This window comes from Galeopterus variegatus, unplaced genomic scaffold, assembly GCF_000696425.1.
Source record: "Galeopterus variegatus unplaced genomic scaffold, G_variegatus-3.0.2 Scaffold1746, whole genome shotgun sequence".
Lineage (NCBI taxonomy): Eukaryota > Metazoa > Chordata > Mammalia > Dermoptera > Cynocephalidae > Galeopterus > Galeopterus variegatus.
In genome coordinates, this window is record NW_007727857.1 from 222,670 (window position 1) to 243,843 (window position 21,174).

The 21,174-nt window shown below is 39.6% G+C and overlaps 1 protein-coding gene across 4 annotated transcripts in view; it reads right to left on the bottom strand.

Moving 5' to 3' along the window:
• Positions 1–21,174, bottom strand: part of MAGI1 (membrane associated guanylate kinase, WW and PDZ domain containing 1) — a 240,122-nt gene that overhangs the window by 193,863 nt on the left and 25,085 nt on the right. The gene's annotated exons all lie outside the window — the stretch shown is intronic.

Sequence of the window (21,174 nt, forward strand, 5' to 3'; positions counted from 1 at the left end):
GTTTCTTAAAGAGTAGAAATGATCACGTGATCCACTCATTCCACCCCTAGATATTTACCCAAGAGAAATGAAAGCATACATCCATCCAAATACTTACATGCAAGGTTCATAGTAGCTTTCTTTGTAATAGCCCCACACTGGGAACAACCCAAATGTCCATCCACAGGTGAAAGGATAACAAACGATGATACAGTCATACAGTGAGATACTACTCAGCAATAAAAGTAACGAACTATCGCTATATTCTACAACATAAAAGGACCTCAAAAAATTATGCTAGTGAACAAAGCATAATTGACTATTATGTTGTGAATAAGCCAGACCCCTCCCCCCACAAAAATATGTTTCATTCATGTAAAATTCTAGGAAAGGCAATCTAATATGCAGTGATAGAAAACATATCATCAGTTGTCTGGGAATGGGGGAGGTACAGGATAGGTGGGAGTGATTACAAAGGGGCACAAGGAAACGTGTTGGGGAGTAAAGGATATGTTTATTTCCATTACTGTGGTGAAGATTTCGTGGGTGTATGCACAGGCCAAAACTTATCAAATTGCACACTGTATTTTTTTTTAATCAATTCTACCTCAAAAAAGATGTTTTTAAAAAGTCATTAGATGTATATCTAATTTTATTTGTATTCTAATTGCTTTACGCATATGTACACATACACAGATTTTTAAAAATTGCATTTGCCGCATTCGTGCTCAACACTTTTAGCAAAGTTTTCTGTTTGCTTCTCCTTTCCAACTCTCTCATCAATCAGGTAACATATATTAATAACCTCTTCAACAAATAATCCTAACATTGGTCTTCTGAAAACTCATCTCAGGGCACTAGAACGATCAACACAGTGACACCACCACCACAACATGTGTGACACACTATCATAGAATTGGTGATGATCCATGTCAATCTCATGCAGATCCAACTCTCTCATCAATCAGGTAACATATATTAATAACCTCTTCAACAAATAATCCTAACACTGGTCTTCTGAAAACTCAGCTCAGGGCACTAGAACGATCAACACAGTGACACCACTACCACAACATGTGTGACACACTATCATAGAATTGGTGATGATCCATGTCAATCTCATGCAGACAATGCTAATCAATCACTGCACTATTCCTCTATGAGCCTGTATAAAGGATTCCAGTTCTCACAGATGGGAGCTTGTACAAAAGGTGAACCCACTCTGCCATGCCAGAGGTCTAGTGGATGCTGGTATGTAAGGCAGATAAATATTTTTTATCTTCCTCTTTTTGCCTGGCTTTCTCTGTGCCATCTTGTTGCTTTGCTAAAATCAAGAAAAATGGGTTTTGTATTGCTGCCTACATTTAGTCTTGCATTTAAATAGTGGTTTCCTTAAGAGCCAATTTAGTACTCATATATTCCAGTAAGCCTCCTATTGACTAAGCTCAGGTCACAATAAGCTTGACTTTTTTGGAATCCTTTAAACACTAGACAATACCACTTTTAGTTATATACTGCCAGGACTGTGAGCCTCACTTTTCTCACCTGTAAAATGATAAAATTGACACCTATACTGCAGAGTTGTTGTGAGGACTAGAGAGGATGTGTGGTTACCCCTGGGATGTAAGCTCCACAAAGAGTGACTGTACCTAATTTGTGTAACCTGAGCACCTAGAATAGTGCCAACAACATAGTAACCGTCCAATGAACAGCTACTAAACAAATGAATACGTAAATAGCCTTTCACATATGATGGCAAACAAAAAGGAGTTCAACCCATGAAGACAGTTAATACTCTATAAGAACTGAGTTCTTTGAAGACAGTCACCCTATATGCCTTTTCGCCATATTTTTCTCAGGGCTTTTACAGTTAGCAGTCAAGGCAAGTATTATGGGCTGAGCCAGACTAGGATAAAACAAAGCACAATCCTGCAACACTAATTTTAAGGAGGTGCCAAAAAATTGAGTAATTGAAATACCATTTCATGCAATATTTTTTAAAATTAAAATGAATACAAAGAATCCATAATAAATAAAATATCAGTTTTAAATAAAGGCAAGATCAGTAACGGTGCCATACTGAGCCACACTGAAGTCAGAAGCAAAAGGAAAAATCAGTAATAATGATATTTTCTTTACTTAATTTTGATTTTAAGAAAATATATTAAAACATTATTTATCTTGATTACTAAGTTTTTTAGCCCTTGCTTAAGTTTTTTGTGCCTGAGATGACTCCATCCCTCGCTTTCTTTACTTAATTTTGATTTTAAGAAAATATATTAAAACATTATTTATGATTACTAAGTTTTTTAGCCCTTGCTTAAGTTTTTTGTGCCTGAGATGACTCCATCCCTCGCCTCCTCCCAATCCTAGACCAGTCAACACCTTCCTTGAAGAATCTCTTAACTATCCGCGAAATATAATATTTTACTCTCAATAAATTCAGCACAGCCAGTTTGTCTCCAGTGCTGGAACAGCTCACCGGTTCTCCAGGTGAGCTCCGGATACACAAATTAGCTTACATTGAAGGAGCCATGTTGCATATCAAATGTGTGTACGTGGCAGACTCATACTCAGCTCAGCAAGGTACAGATGCTGTGGGAGGCTCCTGGAAACTGTTAACAGCAGAATCACGTCTCCATCTCTCCCTTACTCCAGGCACAGCCTCTGAAGCTGGGGGACTCAACCACATTGTTTTACTTGTTCATGCTCTGTCTCTCTCTCACACACACACTTGACTGTGTAATTTTGAATGAATAAATAATGTGACTCAACTGGAAAAGCAATGCTGCCTGCCCCTTTGGCTCTCTACCCAGCATGCCTGCTTGATCAGTGACTGAGGGGTTCTGACTCTGTCCTCAGGAGCCTCAGCTCCCACAAATCACGAGAGATGTCCTCAGGCCACCAAGACAAAGGCGACTCTGGCAGGCAGGCTGTGTATTCCTTCTGCTTTCCCTAAGTACCCACATCATGTTGCTTCCCACAAATTCACAGTTTTATCGTAAGATGAAATCGCACCATTTCTGCCAGGAATCACACACGGAAACATGGTTCTGTTTTGTTTCTGGACATACTGTATTTGATAAAATTAGAAGGAAGTCACCATACCAACATTTTCACACAAGAAGAAAAGGAAAAAAAGAGAGCAGAAATCAACCAGTTATGAGTTTCAGTACAGAGAAATACAAGAAAACATTTTTTGCAGGTTCCAAATCTTGAGGTATAAAATATCTTCTGATTCTTCTTTGTTCCCACTTGTGGCAGCTAGCCAGTCACCAACTAATATAAGAGCTGAATGCCAATTCCATTAAGCATATTTAAACCTACACAGAGAGACAGTCATGGGGAAAAATGAAATGTCCCTGGTCCAAGTCTTTCAGTGAGAACTAATATTCCCTGCAAGCTCTCCTAAATATGCTGTATTTTGGGGGTCACTGATCCAAAATATGGACTTGGCATCAAGCCTCCCATGGCAGAAAGGTGGCTGAATAATTATGTTCATATAAATATCCCTGAGGTTCATATCACATTGTCCAACTCCACCACTGCGTATATGCTGGAGTCGTAGAGTACTAGATTCCACCAGTTCATCCCAGGTATTCTCCAGATAATAGATCCTCAGCAAGACCAGGTGATTTGTCCAACTTAGGTCATGATGGGACCCTCTACCTAAGCTTCTGCCAAGGAACCATGATGTTTTCTGCTGCCCTGTGGTAGGACCATTTGAGCCCAAAGTTGACACATGTTTGGACCTTATGCAGTTCTCCTCTGTGGTGAGTGGAGTGAGACCCCACTCCCCCCTACTGCAAAATACATCACATCACACAAGGGGCTTCTGAAATGTAGCCAGGAGTCACGTATCACAAATGCCCACTGCTGGAGCCTCTGAGACTAACCTGGAGAAACGTGGATGGAGACTGATTCATGAAGAGTTCCCGCAGTACCGGTGCAGGAAAAAGCCAATGAAAGCAGACAAGTTTGCTTGCATTCTTTCTTCATTAATTAATGTATCTTTTTCCTGACTATAAAATTTTAATGATCAAACATGATCTCACAGGCTATTAGCTTCCTGAGGGCAAAACCTTTTTCTGTCTCATTGACTGGTCTATCTCCAGTCCAGGTTTGAATATAATATTGTATAAAAATTTCCTGAATAAATAAAAAAAGGTGAAATATATCTGTTATTGAGAAAGTCCCCAACACATGGAAAAAATATATGAGGCAAAATTCTCCCATCACTTCACAACACAGAGATAGATAGCAGCTGTCACCATTTTAATATATACTTTCCAGAATGTATTCTGTACATGTACATACAAGTTTTCAACCTAATTTGAGATTAGACTGTGTATAGAATTTTGTTTTCTGTTTTGTTTTGTCTACTAACATCATTATCTTGAGTTTAATTTTAGCCTTCTTTTCCATTCAAGTGCTTTGGCATTATAGGCAACAGAAGTGACTCAACTGCCACACAGTGACTCAAAGTCAAACACCAAAAGTTCTTCCTGGAGTTAAACAACTTTGGTGGAATAGAAACGGTCCTGAACCAGTTCTTCCTTATTTCTAACACAGCTCATTTTTTCAATTAACAAGTCAAGCAAACATCAGGACAGTTACAACCATATTGAACTTTGTGGTATTTTCTGCACAGAAAGGACATATATCTTTCTACCAAAGAACAGATAAAGAAGTGAACTAAAGGACCATAAGAAAGCTGTGGCAGACAACAATCTTGAGTATCAGATTACTCAAGCACCTTTGAATTCTGAAGACTGACAAGTGGCTCCTATAAGAATCACAGATTTTGTTTCCAACTGTTTTTCTCACAATGTGCACATTGGTTTCTAAACATTAATGTGTGCATTTCAGTTCAGCAGACTTCCACGTTGACACCTCTGCCTGGATATCTAAAAGATATTTAGACTCGAAATGTCCAGAGTTGAACAATAATCTTCCCCTTCAAACTGGCTCTACCTGTAACCTGTCCCATCTTCCAGCCTTGCTTTGGGTTCAGGGCAAAAGTCACGATGTCATCCTTTTCTTCTTTCACACTTTCCATCAAACCTCTACCTTCAGAATAAATCCAGATCTGACTACTTCCTGCACACCCTGGGCAAGCTTCCATCACTGCTCACCTTGAGAGCTACTCAAACCGCCTAACTGGTCTTCCACATCCAAGCTTGCCTGTCTACAGTCTACCATCTGCAGAACATCCAGAGTTGTCCTTTGAAAATTTCTTAGTCAGAAAAGCAACAGCACATGGAGATTTTTTGTTGTGATGGAATGACTCTATCTTGACTGTGATGGTGGTTAGAAAACATGTGGATTTGTTAAAGCTCATAGAACAGTACACAGTCAAGAGTGAATTTTATTGTATGAATTTTTTTAAACTACTAAAAAAAAAAGTCAGACCAACCATAGAATTTTTCTGCTCAAAATCTTGTATTGCAAAAACTGGAGTTCCCACATGACCCAATTCCCTATTGCCTCTCTGACTTCATCTTCTACTACACTTTTCCTCCTCTGCTCACTTTGACCCAGCCACACTGACCCCCCTACTGCTCCTCAAACAAGTTAGGCATGCGCCTGCCTTAATGACTTTGCACTGGCTGTTCCCTTTACCTGGATGCCCCCACCCCACCATGTGCAAGGTTAACACCTTCCACTCCAACTCTCACACAAATGCCACCTTCCCAATTAGGCTCCATTTAAAATTGCCACTCACCTCCCATCAGCACTCCCAATACCCCTTACCTTGCTCTCCTTTTCCTTTCCCTTTCACAGTTGTTATCAATTTCAGATATACATATAATTTACTCACTAATATTTTGTGTTCATTGTCTAACCCCCCCCTTGCTCAGCCCCAGATGGAATCTAAGCGCCTTGAGAAGGACAATCTTTTTTCTATTCCATCAATATATCCTTAACACTTAGAAAAGTGCCTAGTAGATGTTTAATACATATGTTGAATAAATGAGCATACACAGTCAGTACCTACTATATGTGAGGCATTGCACTAACCCTTCTGGAAGACTCAATAACAGTTACACTGTTAAATAAATGGGTTGGCCTACATAATCTCCAAGTTCTTCTCTAGCTCAGAAATTCATTCCAAGTGTTTTAAACTGTATTATAGGTTCCCCCTAAATGTAAGCTCCCTAAAGGCACTGATCTTAGCCTGCTTTCCTACTATTGCATCCCCTGCCCTAGAACAGAGTGTGGCAATAGTAAGCACTCAATATTTAGTGAATGAGTAAGCGTCCCATGGACAAAGAATAATGTGTTGAGTTTCTGATTCAAGCTAGCATATAGGAGAAGCACCAAGCACACATGGGAAAGGCCCTGGTTAAGCTCTACCTAGTTTCCAGTACAAAAAAATCACAGTCGGCAGCAATACACACAGGCCTCCCTAGACAGTCTCAGAAATATTAGTAAAAGGGATGATTTTAAACATGCTGCATAAGCACTAACTTCAGGTGGCAGCACTTTGGAATTTCATTAGGCTTATCACATCAAAGAGAGGCTCCCCGATGTTGACATGCCTGAGAATTCTGAGCATGAAATTGAGGTCAAATAAGACTTCTGTGGAAAGCAATCTTCTCCAGAGAGATTTCTGGGATTTTCTTTGCATTGACCTTGTTACCTTATTTCTCTGCCTTGAACTTCACACCATGGCCACCATGAGCCCAAATATCCATGGAAGGTACTTTAGTTATCATCTACTCCAAGCCCCTCAGACCTGCCACAACTCTCAAAGGCTTTGGTGCCATGGATCTGAGTTTTCTGAAGATGGATACACCTTGTCAGCAAATGCACACTGACAGGAGACATGACTTCAACTTCTACAACTTTTAGGTCTCACTCCACTCCAGTCTTTCAGCATCGTTCAACAAATATATAATGTGAAGCACACACATAATTTTAACATGCACAGATAACATCAAAAATAAGTCAAATTAATTTAACAATGTATTTACCCAAGGAAATTAATTTAACAATGTATTTACTCTAACACAATATATCCAAATTACTGTAATTTCAACATGAAATCAATATAAGAATTATTAGTAAGATATTTTGCCTTCTTTTTTTTTTCATATTAAGTCTCCAAAGTCTGGGGCTATTTTGCATGGACAGCATATCTTAAAAGCTTCAACAGTCACATGTGGCTAGTGGCTGCTGACCTGAACAGAGTGAGTCTAGATGTCAGGTACCTTCTCTTTCAGGATGCTATTGCTGCCCTTGGATTCATACTACTTAAAGATCTGAGAAACGATTTTAAAATATCTTCTAGCCTATAATGACATCACTTCCATTATTTTCAGCTCCAAGTAATGTTTCTTGTGAAATAGTTAAATGAGGCAATGTAACAGTGGGAAGGGCTGCAGAGTTAGTTTGTCTCTGTTACTCACAAATAATGTGTGTTTCTCTGACCTCTAACTAGAACCCATTTCATTGAATTCCAATACCAGCTCTTACTGATAACAGAGAAAATGTGTGCTGCCTGCAAGGTTTTTTGAAACAGCTATTCCAACAACAACAGATAAACTGAACAGCAACAGAAAGGAGGTTTGTGGCAAGACAAAGTTCAAGTGCGTTTACCTTCTCTTTATAATTGCACCCTGTGGGCCAGCTTAATTGTGTTCTAATAGGTATAACTGAGATGAGGCTTAAGAACATGGCTCTTTAAGGACTCAAAGGAATGTTCTAACCAAGTTCGTAATAAAGAGGAACTAAAAACGCATCCAGGTTAGGTGGTAATTCATCAGAGGAGACTTGCTTTGAAAAATCGGTACCATGAAAAGCTCTGTCATTTTTCTCCTTGAAGGTGAGATTATTGCTTCTACTAGCCTCTCAAAGGTAAAATGGATCACCAGAATATGAAAAGCAGTTCAGTCTGGAGAATTTTCCACAGCAACAGTGGTGTGAAGTTCGTAGCTAGATGAAACATAAAATAATAATTAACACATCACAGAGCATCCAGACTCTGACATTCTCTACCCCTATTTCCATTACTCATGGCCTCAAAAAGCTACATTTGCCAAAAAAAAAAAAGGCAAACCAGCTTGAAGTTAACTTTCTGCCTTTCAGTGGAAGGTTGGTTTCAAGTATTGCCCAGCCTACAGAATGAACTTTTCTGGCCTAGTTCTAACAGCTGATTCAGCAGAGACCAGTTGGAATAATGGTTTTCAGGAGGACAATGCTAGAATTGGTGAGGATCTGAGAGTATCCTGCCAAAGTCAGCGATTTCTTAAAAATGGGGTCAGGTTATGAGTCCATGCTCTTATCTACTGGCCCAGTTTCTTGGAGAAAGAAAAGAACAGCCTACAACATACCCACTATCCCGAAAACAGCCAAGAAAAAACTGGCAGCAGCCTTAGAAGACCTGACTGATCAGAGTGTTTGGGCACAGAGCTGGGAAGCCACTGATTTACTCTGCAATTATTCACAGAAATCACATTCAAGCGGAGGAGGAACCTAAGAATGAAGTCACAGGTCACAGCCCTTTTGACCTTCGAAAAAGCATATAAACGCAGAGAGAAGTAAACAAGCACATCACAACCCCAAATCCTTATGCCCTCAGCCTCGCTAACAATAAATTTGAAGGGTGTGTTAAAAAGGTATCAAAGATATCAAGGACTACAGGCACTAAAATAAATGAAAAATGTAATAAAGACAACTCAACAAACACAATGCCTAACAAAACCACATTTGTGATATTCTTGCTGAGTCAAGCATAAACAGTACTGGTCCTTACTTCATTCATTTAACCCGTTGGACCAGTTCACTAAAGCCTTTCATGGTAGATACTGTGCTACAATGTTACCTAAACCCAACAAGGACCTGACTTCAGCAATATGACATTGTGAGGAACACCCATCATGAGGAAGGCAAACATTGTGAAGAAGGCTAAATTAATTCACTTAAGTAAGAAATACTTGCTGATTTGTAATAAGAACTATCATTTAGTGAATGCCTCCAATAATTTGTCAGGTTCTATGCAAGGCACTCATTTAATCCATATAACCATCAGCAATTAGGCATTAAGACTATTTACAGATGAGGTAACTGAACCTTAAATGATTTGCCAAGGTCATCCAGAAAGTCAATGACAGAGCCAGAATGTAAACCCAGATCTGTCCAACCCCTATATCACAAGCTTAATGTTGAAAAATAAGATGTCATCCTGCTGTAATCCAAGAATCTGAAATGCTCCAAAATCTAAAACTTTTTTTTTTTTTTTTGGCTGGCTGGGCAGTCCAGGGATTTAAACCCTTGACCTTGTTGTTATAACACCTCACTCTAACCTATTCACCAAACCAGCCAGCCACTAACATCTAAAATTTTTTGAATACCAACATGATGCTCAAATGAAATGCTTATTAGAGCATTTTGGATTTCTTATGTTCAGAATAGGGATGCTCAACTGATATGTATTCTACAAATATTCCAAAATCCAAAAAATTCCAAAATCTGAAACACTTTTTTCCCCAAGCATTTCAGATAAGAGATACTCAACCTGTACTGTGGTACAGCCATACAATAGAATAATACACAGGAATAAAATGAAGGAGGAACATAAAGGATGTAAGCAATAGTATGGATAAACTCTAAATCTATTTCACTGAAAGAAGCTAAATCCCAAACCTTTATATTTGGTTATTCCATTTATATGACATTCAGAAAAAAGTGAAATTATTAGGAACAGAAAATATGTGTGGTTGTTCGACTACAAAGAAACAGCAGGAAAGAATTTTCAGGGGTGATAGTACTATATTGAATGTGGTGGTTACATGATGCAATTGTCAAAACTCAAGAGTACTGTATACCAGAAAGAGTGACTTGTATTGTAGGTAAATTTTAAAAGTAAGTTTCACTTCAAAAAATTGTGATTTTTTAACATTAGAAATTAAACACTTCTCAAAAATACACAAAATTACCAAAAATTCACCTAGATGAGAGCCATCCAAAACTACAAGAACTTTTCTTAATGACAAAATGTTGGGACATATATTCCAACTAGCAAGTAACAGACTTTTTTTAACACCTTCTCACTGTTTGGCAAGCAGAACGGTTCACTCCAACACCTTCATTCTGCATTTTGCAAAATGCAAACAAAAATGCAAACTCAGTGCAGGAAAGCTTCTGGGATGGGGGATGCAAGTTTCTCCTCAGCCTGTAATAAGTCACAAAGCTGCTGCAGAGAACGTATCTTTACAGAGAAGCTGCAATTTCCCAAAGGCTTGCTGCTTTCCCATCAAGAAGCAACAGAAAAACAACCTGGCCAATTGCTCTGGGAGTTCCATCCTAATCTACTGCTGGGTCAGTGCTTTGCTACAAAGACTGGGGTCAAAGTCCTTTTGATATCTTTTGATGTTCCCAGTGAGATACTGCTGGGCCCAAAACCTTGCTGCTTTTTTACTGTCATTGGAATATTAACCACGCCCTCTCTCCACTTCTTTGCATTTCATATTACAACACAAAGAAACCGAACCGAAGCACTCGATCAGGGAGAAATTGTACAAAGTGTCTGGCAAGCCTGAGAGAAGCTCACCTTCCCAGTACTGGGGGAACCATACATCAAGATCTCAATTCTCCAGCACATGTTTCCTTCTTTCCCCGAGGCTCTAGAGCCTATTCTCTCACTTCCCTTAGAGGCTCCTTTCCTGAACAGCCTCAATGCTCCGGCTCATCTGCCTACCAAAGACTCACTAAAAAAACCCATATTACAAGCAATTCAGAGCATGAAATGAAAATTGATGCTTTCAACTCCTGTAACAATGAAAATGGGAAACTGCCAGAAACTCTGTGTTCCTTCATTTTCCATGTCAGTTTTCAAGAACACAGCAGCATGTTCTATGAGATAAGAATGTGGACTAAGGGTGAAGCATTGATCCCTAAGTTTTACCCCATCAAGGCAGAACTTTTGCAATAAAAGGCAACTCTGGTAGGGTTGTATTAATAACAAAAAGAAAAACTGCTGGGTTTTTTTTGTTGTTTTTGTTTATTTTTGAGCTCCCATTTATGAGTGACAACGTGGTATTTCTCTTTCTGTGCCTGGCTTATTTCACTTAACATGAATCACAACAATAGTATGTTGAACTTTAAAAAAGAAAGAACAGAACAGGTTACCAGAGGTGGGAAAGGGAGAAAAAGAAGGGAGATAAGGGAGGAATCAGTAAAGGGGCCACAAAAAACTATTACATTATATAATGATGAATATACAAATTATCCTGATGTGAGCATCGCATACTGTACACAGGTATTGATATTCAACTCTGTACCCCACAGATACGTACAATCAACTATTTTACAAGAAAAAATTTTTAAAAATTTTTAAAACTTAAAACAAAATAAGAAAAGAGTAAGAAAAAAATGCAGCCTTCAGAATCCACACTGACCAAAGTAAAGAAGACAAACTACTCCCTGTATGTAAAAGGCACATTAAAACAATAAATGACTATGCTCTTTGGTGTAAATCGAATCATATTGTTCAATCTGGGTAACATGGATTAAGCCACTCTATTGGTGACATGGGCAGTTCAAGTTCTGTCTCTATACAGTTTAAACATTTGTAAAATGAGAGGGCTGAACAAAAAATCTCAGAGTTCTCTTGCAATGTTAGGCTCTATAGTTCTAGGAATTAGAAAAGTATAGAAGGGATTGTCTGTCATCCTCTACTAAAATATAAGTTCCCTGAGGGCAAGAATTCTTCATTATTGCATCCTTGGTACCTAGCAAAGTTCTTGGCAGTATATTTTTGTTGAACAAACAGATGAATGATAGCACAGGCAGGATAAGTCTGCCCTGCTCCATCACTTGACTGTCAGGTTCTGAAATTAAGAAATCAATATTTATACATCTAAATTGGAATTTCACGGTAGACCCTGGTAGGCACACAAAAAAATGTATGAGACACTGAACTTAAACTTATATTCTAGAGAGGGAAATAAACGTTTGCTTGAGAAGAGAACTATCTAGACAGCAAAGCGTTTCCAACGATGTTGCATAAGGGTTGAGAGCAGGGATAGGCCAGAGGGCCCGGCTTTTAGTGTGCAGGGATGGCTCCCTTGAAGTGTGTGGACATGAAGCTGAGCCTCGAATGGTCAAGAAAGACTAAAAGTGGTACAGATGGGGATTCATTGCCAGAACAGGCTATTAGGATGGGCAGTGGAACAGGTGCTTCTGGACTTTCATGTATTACCAAGATACTATGAAAACAGTTCCAAACCTAAAATTGCCATTTTGAATACCCAGTTATGCCACCCTTAGACTCATATATCCCACACTCTGCTAAATATCTCCACTGAGATGTCTCTCATGACCTTCCAGTCTACCTGGTCACTCCTCCCAGGACCACGCATGTCACCGTGAATTCCTCACTCTCCCTTGCATCTCCCATTCCTTTGCTCACTAAGTCATTTAAGCTCTCTCTCCTAAACACTTCTCGGGTCTTTCCCCTACCCTCCCTGCCTTAACTTGGGCTTTCACTTTGGCTATAGCGTCCTTGTTGGCCCTGCATTAATTTCATATTCCAAATCAAGGGCTGACAAACTTTTTCTGTAAAAAGCCAGATAGTGAATAGTTTAGGTTTAGAGGCTATCCAGTCCCCACCACAACTACTCAACACTACCACTGTAGCACAAGAGCATCCATAAAAAATACATTAACTAATTGTTCCAATAAAACTTTATTTACAAAAACAGGCAGTTGGCCAAATTTGGTCTGAGGAACACAGTTTGATGACTCCTGCCTTAGTTAGCTGCCAGAGTGGTTTTCAAAACAGAAATAGGACCATGTTCTCCTGCCTGAACTCTTCTAAGATTCCCATTGTCTTTAGGATAAGTTCCAGGTTCCTCGGCAGGACATACAAGTGTCTCTGTGTCTTTCTCCCACATGTCCCTCATAACTCTTCCAACCACATGTTTGACAACCAATGACTTGATCTTCCCAGAAACACCAACCTTTTATACCTTTATTTGTGCATGGCAGGACATACAAGTGTCTCTGTGTCTTTCTCCCACATGTCCCTCATAACTCTTCCAACCACGTTTGACAACCAATGACTTGATCTTCCCAGAAACACCAACCTTTTATACCTTTATTTGTGCACACTGGGGTTCTCTTCCTGGAATGTCTCCAGTTATCCATCTGGCAAACTCCTTTTTGTCCTTTAAAACACATCACCAGTGTCACCTCTTCCATGAAACATTCCCTGACCTAAATTCTAGTCAGTGTCAGACCAGCCCTCTCTGTTCAAACACCTTTACATATTTCTTTACAGCCCCTACCATGGTGGACCATCACTGTCCATATATGTGTCTCCTACGAACACCTCCACTGTACCCTCTCTGTGGGTAAAGGCAGCTGTGTTTTGTACATCTTTGTGTTTTCAGGACCCAGCTTAATATCTAGCTCATAATTGGGTCATAACAATTATTTGTTTGATTAATTAGTAAAAGTTCCATACTTGGTGCTCATTTGATCTTGTATAACCTTAAAGAAATCTGAATTCACTCAGCACTTTAACTACTTTGGTTGCACCAACTATTTTAATTCAACACTTGCTATTAAAACTTGTCCAAATGTCGGAATGAACTGTTCTTTCTGAGGATGATATAATTCAAAATTTTCCCTTTTAAAGGAGATGTACTTTAAAAATGCTACTTAACTGTCTCTCCATTAGTCTTTAATTAGCTGCTTGAACAATGCTGAATATGTTACATCCTCTTGCAGATAGCTAAGTCCTCAAGCAATTAGTTTGTCCTACAAAATATGACCTACATCACATCACCACTGTGCCCACGGTAGGCAAATCTTCACAAAGCATAGCAAATTCTTATATCTTCCAGAACATGGCCAGAGCCTCTGAGGCTAGAAGACATGTGAGCTCATAGTAAATGTTATAAAAAGTATGTGACTTCTCATCTATCAAACTGGCAAAACTTAAAAGACTGATTATATTCAGTTTTGGAAAAGATGAAGGGAAATGAATACTCTTGCACACGTTGATGGAATGTAAATTATGCAATTATTTTAGTCTATTCATTTGGAAGTATTTCTAATCCTAAAATGTATATTCTCTTTAACTCAGTGATGCCACTTTTAAGAGTTTAACTAACAGAAAGATTCACAATTGGGCACAAAGCTATGTGTGCAAGAATGTTCCTTTCAGCATTGTTTCTAACTTCAAAAACCGGAGAATCATGGCCTAAATCATTATACAACAAAGTTCTCTGTGAATCCACACACTTTGACCACTGCCCTCCTGACAGCCCTCTTCTATGAACTTCTCAGGTTCATTAAGTCCAGAATGAAACTCCTGATCTTAAACAAAGGAGATCTTGACCCACCTCCAGCCTCTCCCATCCAGCAAATGTCAACTTCATTTTCTTACACCCTTTATCTGTTCCATCAGGCAGTCCTGTTGAGTCTACTTTCAATATATACCCAACCACGGTGTATACCTCTACCGCTATTACTCTGGTCTGGCCACCCTCATTTCACACCAGGATTACAATAACAGCTTCCTCGCTGAGCTCTCTGCTTCCACTCCTCCAGACAACTTTGACACATTACCTACAAATGTTAATTGAGAGCATGCCATTGCTCTGATCAAGACCCTGCAATGGCTCATATTTCACTCTGAGTAGTGCGGTTATGGTCTAATATGTCCAGCATGATCTGTCTGTTCTCCCTTACACTCTTACCTCTCCTCCCATACTTCTACCCTTGCTCTCTCTATTCCAGCCTCTCCGGCCTCCTTGCTGTTCCTTAGAAAATGCAGGTACCACTTCTGCCACAGGGCTTTGCACTGGATTGGCCTTCACTCAGACAGGCACTGACTCCTTCCCTTACTCATTCAAGCTTCTGCTTGAATGTTACCTTCCTGGTGAGGTCTATCCTACCATTTTGACAACCCTATTTAAAATTATAACATGCCCAATCTCCACACTCTTGACCCTCTCACTCTGCTGTGCTTCCCCTTCCCACCCCCATATCACTTACCACCTTCTAATGTACTAAATAATGGACTTATTTATTACGTCTATGGTTTATTGTCTATCTCCCCTGACTAGAACATCCACCCTATGAGGAATCTTTAACTGTTTTGGTTGATCATATATCCCAAGCACCAGGAACAGTTCCTAGCACATAAAAGTTGTTAAATGATTATTTGCTGAATGAATAAACATATCTCAGAGGTTTTTGTGAAGACTAAATCAGCCAGCCCTAGCACATAGCAACCTACTAAATGTAAGTTCCAGTTATTGTTAGAAAGAATGAAGTAGGCACGCTTGTACCGATGTGGAAAGTTGCCCAAATATAATGACAATAAGAAAAACCAAGCTGAACTAGTATGCAAAGATGGTATTCTGGTATTGCTAGTAATACTGAAAAAATAGAACAACCTAAAATCTCACCATCAGTGTAATGGTTAAATAAATTATACCACCCTATTCTCATGTGCAAAGATGGTATTCTGGTATTGCTAGTAATACTGAAAAAATAGGAACAACCTAAAATCTCACCATCAGTGTAATGGTTAAATAAATTATACCACCCTATTCTCATATTTTGGGGACACCAGATAATTGTTATTAAGAATTAGATAGAAATATTTGTATTACAATATTAACATGTCAATTTCAGGTGGATAAAAAAGTGACTTACTGATTGAACAGGATGTACAGTGTGATACCACTCTCTTCGAAAGAAGAAAAAAAAAGCTGTGTGTGAATATATTTATGCAGAAATGTTAAGAGGGAAACATCAAAACAAAACATATTCATATATACACATACATATATACATATACACATATATGTATACACATATATGTACACACACACACACACACACACACACACACACACACAAGCAGTCTTCAGAAAGTCCATTGAAAGATTTGCATGATTTTGAAATTCAATTTTTCTATGAACTTTTTTTTTTTTTTGGTCCTTTTTGAGACCGGCCTCACTGCGCTCAGCCAGTGAGCGGACCGGCCATCCCTATATAGGATCCGAACCCGCGGCAAGAGCACTGCTGTGCTTCTAGCGCCGCACTCTCCCGAGTGCACCACAGGCTCGGCCCTCTATGAACTTTTTGAAGTAGCCTTTTGTGCATGTGTGTGTGTGTGCGTGTGTGCGCACGCGCATATACACATATATAGTACATGTATGTATGTATACACACATACACATATATACAGTGTAACAGTTACTTTTGGGGAGTGAGACTGAGGAAAAAATGAGGGCTAGTATGTAATTTAATATACAGTGGAATTGTTCTATTGTGCTTGACTTCTTTGCAAGCAATCGAGCCTCCTTCTATTTGGTCAAGTACAATAATTTTTAGGAACAAACTTCTTACAACTGAAAAATTTCATTTTAACTAGTCATTTTTACCTTATTCCTTATTCCCTGGTCTTATTAGGACTAAATTAACATGGGTTCTAATACAAGCTCCAGGAGGGCAGGGGGATTTTGTCTGCTTTATTCACTGTGCTATTATCCCAAGTGCCTGCCACACAGTAGGCACTCAAATTTTTATAAAGTAAGTTATTGCCAATACAAAATCACCTCCATGTAAAAATATAAGTAGTGAACTAAAGGGTCCAAAAAACTAGAAAAGGAAGCCTCCATAAAAGGAAGTGTTAAGCCTCATAAAAAGGAGTTGAATGTTTAGACTTTTTTGCTTCCCTTTCAGGTCTCTATCTATAATCATGTATTTTTAAAGCATCTCTCTTTGGCACTGCTCCACAATTAATTAGAAAATTATGGTACTTACTGTCTTATAGGCAAGTTATTTCATATAGTTGTTGTCAAATTTGTAGATTCCTACTGATCTAATCTTTACTGTGGCAAAGAAATATACCCAATGTGATAATTCAGACCCAAGGCCTACTAGAGTGTAAAAGGTAGGAGGAAAAGGAGATTCTCTAATTAGGAGAGCAGCATCAACATTTAAGATCAATGGGTTAGCTCAGTTGGTTGGAGTGCAGTGTTATATACACCAAGGTCAAGGGTTCAGAACCCCATGCTGGCCAGCAGCCAAAAACAAAACAAAAAGATCAATTTAAACAGCAGAAATCTAAATGCTTATTTTTATTTCTAGCAGAATACAAGATAAACTATCTGGTTTGTGGGGGAAAATACACATCATTAAATACAAGGGAAATTGTGCTCCTTTTCTCTATTTCTAAGAGGATTTCTCATGGAACTGTACCTTTTTGCATGGAATTGTACCTTTCTGCTTTGCTTTGATAACAGCCAACAGCACTCTGGGAAACAGCTCAGACTTTGTAATGACTGGTCAAAGTTCCTGATGTGTTCACTCACTCAAGTATTCACTGAACATCTACGTGCTAAGGATTGTGCTTAGAACTCGGATATAGCAAAAACCTCCACAAACAAGAATGTTAAACCTCACAGAATGAAATTAAACGCAATATGCTTTTTCTTGCCCTCTCATGTCAGATACCGCAAACATTAAAACTTCTAAAATCTTTTCATTCAAGAATGTTCAGCCTAGTGAGTCATTTTCAAGCCCACAACCTCCCCTTTACTCTCACGCTTAAGATCCTCTCAAATATCTTAGTAAAAGTTAGGTTATATTTTCTCCATTCTGTTTCTATTCTTGAATCTGACAGCTTATTCCAACTTTAAGGATGTCAACCTCACTGGAAGAAGGAATAAAAATCAGTACCAGCAGCTCAAAGATTGTGTTGGGGGCTGCGGGGGGAAGATATCTGCATGCATTTAGTCATCAACTCATTAGACCATTGGGAAGCAAACAGATTTAGTGCTATTTTTATCAATATGGAACCATTTGTCAAATAGGCTAACAGTGAACAACAGCATAGCAAACTATTCAGAGGCACTGTTTAGGCATAATTTTCCTGGCTGTGGACATCCCAAATTAATCATGTAGATGTGCTGGAGGCCAACAATGGCAGAAACTTGGTAACAATCTGGGAAGCAAAGGAAGCCAAGGTATTTGCATTTAATGTCCAGAACACTTCGAATGCCTAAAAGTCATCAAGAGCAGATCTGCTATTAGACAGAAATCAGCAGAGTTCCCAAACTGATGGCTGGCTTTGTTGCCTTTTCTTCCTAACAGACTTCTCAAAAAATGCTATGACAGTTTTTCTGGTGCCAGGGCGTGTCAGTGTGACTGCAAGGGACATGCTTACATTCAAATATTTGAGGTCTGGTTACCAACATAAGAGATGTTTTTTAAAAAAAGGAAGAAACAAACATACTGAGAAAATGGTGATTACCAAACTGGATTTTGCCATGAAAATACAGCTGCAAAGAAAAAAAAAAAATTGAGGATGGTCTGGGGGAGGAGTTGATTCAGCTTTTTCTAGTATTGTCCTCGCTATACTTACTTTTAACTTTGGAAATCCTTTTACCTTTAGTTATAGAAGTTTTCCAAATTCTATTCCCTACATCAAGTCTAATAAGCCAACATCAGAAAAGCACATGGGTCTATATACTTATTAGAATCGTTAAATAGGCAGCCTCAATTGTCATCATATTATGATTCTATTCCCTACATCAAGTCTAATAAGCCAACATCAGAAAAACACATGGGTCTATATACTTATTAGAATCGTTAAATAGGCAGCCTCAATTGTCATCATATTATCTGTTTTATAGGACACAGTACAGGGTCAAAAAGAAACTACAATTCAGTTTTTCAATAACTGGTGTCAATTAATCACGGTGCTTGGCTCCTTTGTAAATATGGAGATCTCATTCTTTCTCTTTCCTCTTTTTCCTCTACTCTACCCCCATCCATACGCCAAAAGGAAAGAAGAGGGAGTGTCTCATCAGAAGCCTCTGCTAGACATGCTTTAGTAATGTCAGCTACTCATTACTTCTTCAGTGCCATTAATCTTATACCTAAGAATGTCAAAGATACAAAACTGTCTATCACAAAAACAATACTAGATATAGAAAATATATAGTGGTTCAAGGAGCTCCCTTCTGTTAATTAAGCCCATGTCAAATTGTTATCTGCAAATTTTTAGAAAACCTGGACTCAACAGGATGATAGATCCAGTGCACACACCATGGGCCTCATCACAAATTGCTTCTTCTGGCCACAGTTAACTGAAGAGGCAGTGAGGCTCTAGTCCCCCCTGGGGGAGGTCCATCATAAACACAACAGCCCATAATTTTGCTCAGCAAGGACCAGCAGGTAAGTCTCAAATCTAAAGGTAATAACAGACAAATTTAAGAGCCATAATCAAGTGAAAAGAATAACAGATCGATTTCATGTCTCTCTAGTACAAACACAAGTCCAAACACCAAAGCTCAAACATTTTTTAAAAACACTGCCACAGAAATACAACTTGAAATATGCAGCCTAAGAAAAAAACTACATAGGAAAGCAAACTGGTAGTCTTCTGCATTTAACTCAGTCAGGTGAGGTTGGGTGGGGGAGGTTAAAGATGACTGTCTGCAGCAGGAACTCTTTCCCTCTGCCCTATCCCCTTTCCCAAAGCCAAGAGAAGAAAGGCACTGAGAGGCGAGGGCAGACTGCTTCTGTTTGTTCAGTTGAGAAATGGAGGAACCAAGTCTCTGTTGATGCTATTAATCTGTTAAAGCTTTCAACAGCACTAAAATTCATTGGCAAGTGATGAGCTGTGCCTTGTTGACGAGTTACAGTGCAAGTTAAATCATGAAAAGAATCTGAAAGCATACCCAATCAATACAGGCTTCCAAAGTTATCATAAAAAACCAATTTATGCTTTTTGTAAGGTATTAGCCTTACAGATGATAAAAGACAATCTTTTTTCAACTAAGAAATGCATTCTTTTTCCCAGAACCCAAAAGACAATATGTCATTCTGTGGGTCACCATGTGCATAGATATATAGTTTATATGCATTGTATATACACCCACACTTACACGTTCTCAATACAAAGTCACAAGGTCCTCATGCAAAAGCTTCCAGTTTTATGTGAACCCCCAACAAATATGTCTGAACCTTTTGAAAGCATTGAATACTTGTTCAAGAGGAGTAGTAAAACAAATAAACAACAAAAACCAGGAAGGGTTATCTGGCCAGCACACTTCTAAATGATAAGCAGTCTTCTAAATGATTCTCAATTGATAGGGCTCTGGGCATGGTAAACTCTGGGAAAAAGAAACAGGCACTACACACCTAATCCCTATAAACAAACTACATGTACTCTCAATCTAGTTCAGGCACAAATCCACTCCCTTTGTGTGTGAGGCAAAGTCTGTGTACCAACACCATGGACAAGACAGCTTCCCTGCACACTCCACTGCCCTCTGGTACCCAGGTCAATTAGATTTAGGACATGGGAAGAGGCAGGAAGAGATAGCCCTCCAGCCTCTTTAAAAATCCCCCAGCTTTCCTGGCTTGGCCCATTCACTTCCACGAACCAGATAGGGAGAATAGCCTTCCAGCTCCCAAGCACTCAGCAAGCCAGACTCTAGATTCCGCTTTCTATTTTCTGATGCCCACAGACATGCATATCTTACCTAATAAGACAGTGCTCTGATATACACATGCTAATTTCCAGGAAGCAAACTTAAAAAGCCTTCTGCATGTACATCCTTCCTTTGAAAAATGGGGAAAAGGGGAGGGGGGATCGCAGTTCTCCCCTTCCTTATTTTCCTGGGAGCTGCAAAGCCCTCCAAAGTGCAGAGGCATTTGCCCACTAGGGCCGCCTGGAGAAGCCGCTCCCCCTCTCCCCCGCCTTCCCCAGCCCGGGCGCCGCCGGAACAATGCAGCAACATACATTTACCAACACCTGCTGGAGCCTATTAATATGCACGGGGACGCATTGATTTTTCCCCCCTCCCTTCCCCTGCCCTCCACACTGAGCAGGCTTTCATCTCCTCCTCTACCATCCATCAGGAACTCATTTCGCCGGCCCCCTCCCCCTCCCACCTCCAGTCCCCATTCAGCCGAGCCCCTCGCTCCCAAAGCCCAGGCTGACGAGCACACTTTGGAATGCACTTCATTAAAATTTAGCTGCCCGATTCCAACCTGCAATGCGGAGGAGGCAATACAAAGCGCGCGCCACACTTCCTCCTGCATCCCCTTCAAAAGCCCCATTGTTCGCCAGGCATCTGCTCCAGAGCCCGGCTTCTCCCTACCCAGTGACCCCTGGTTTTTCCCTCCCCCCTCCCCCTCCCTCCCCGCCCCGCC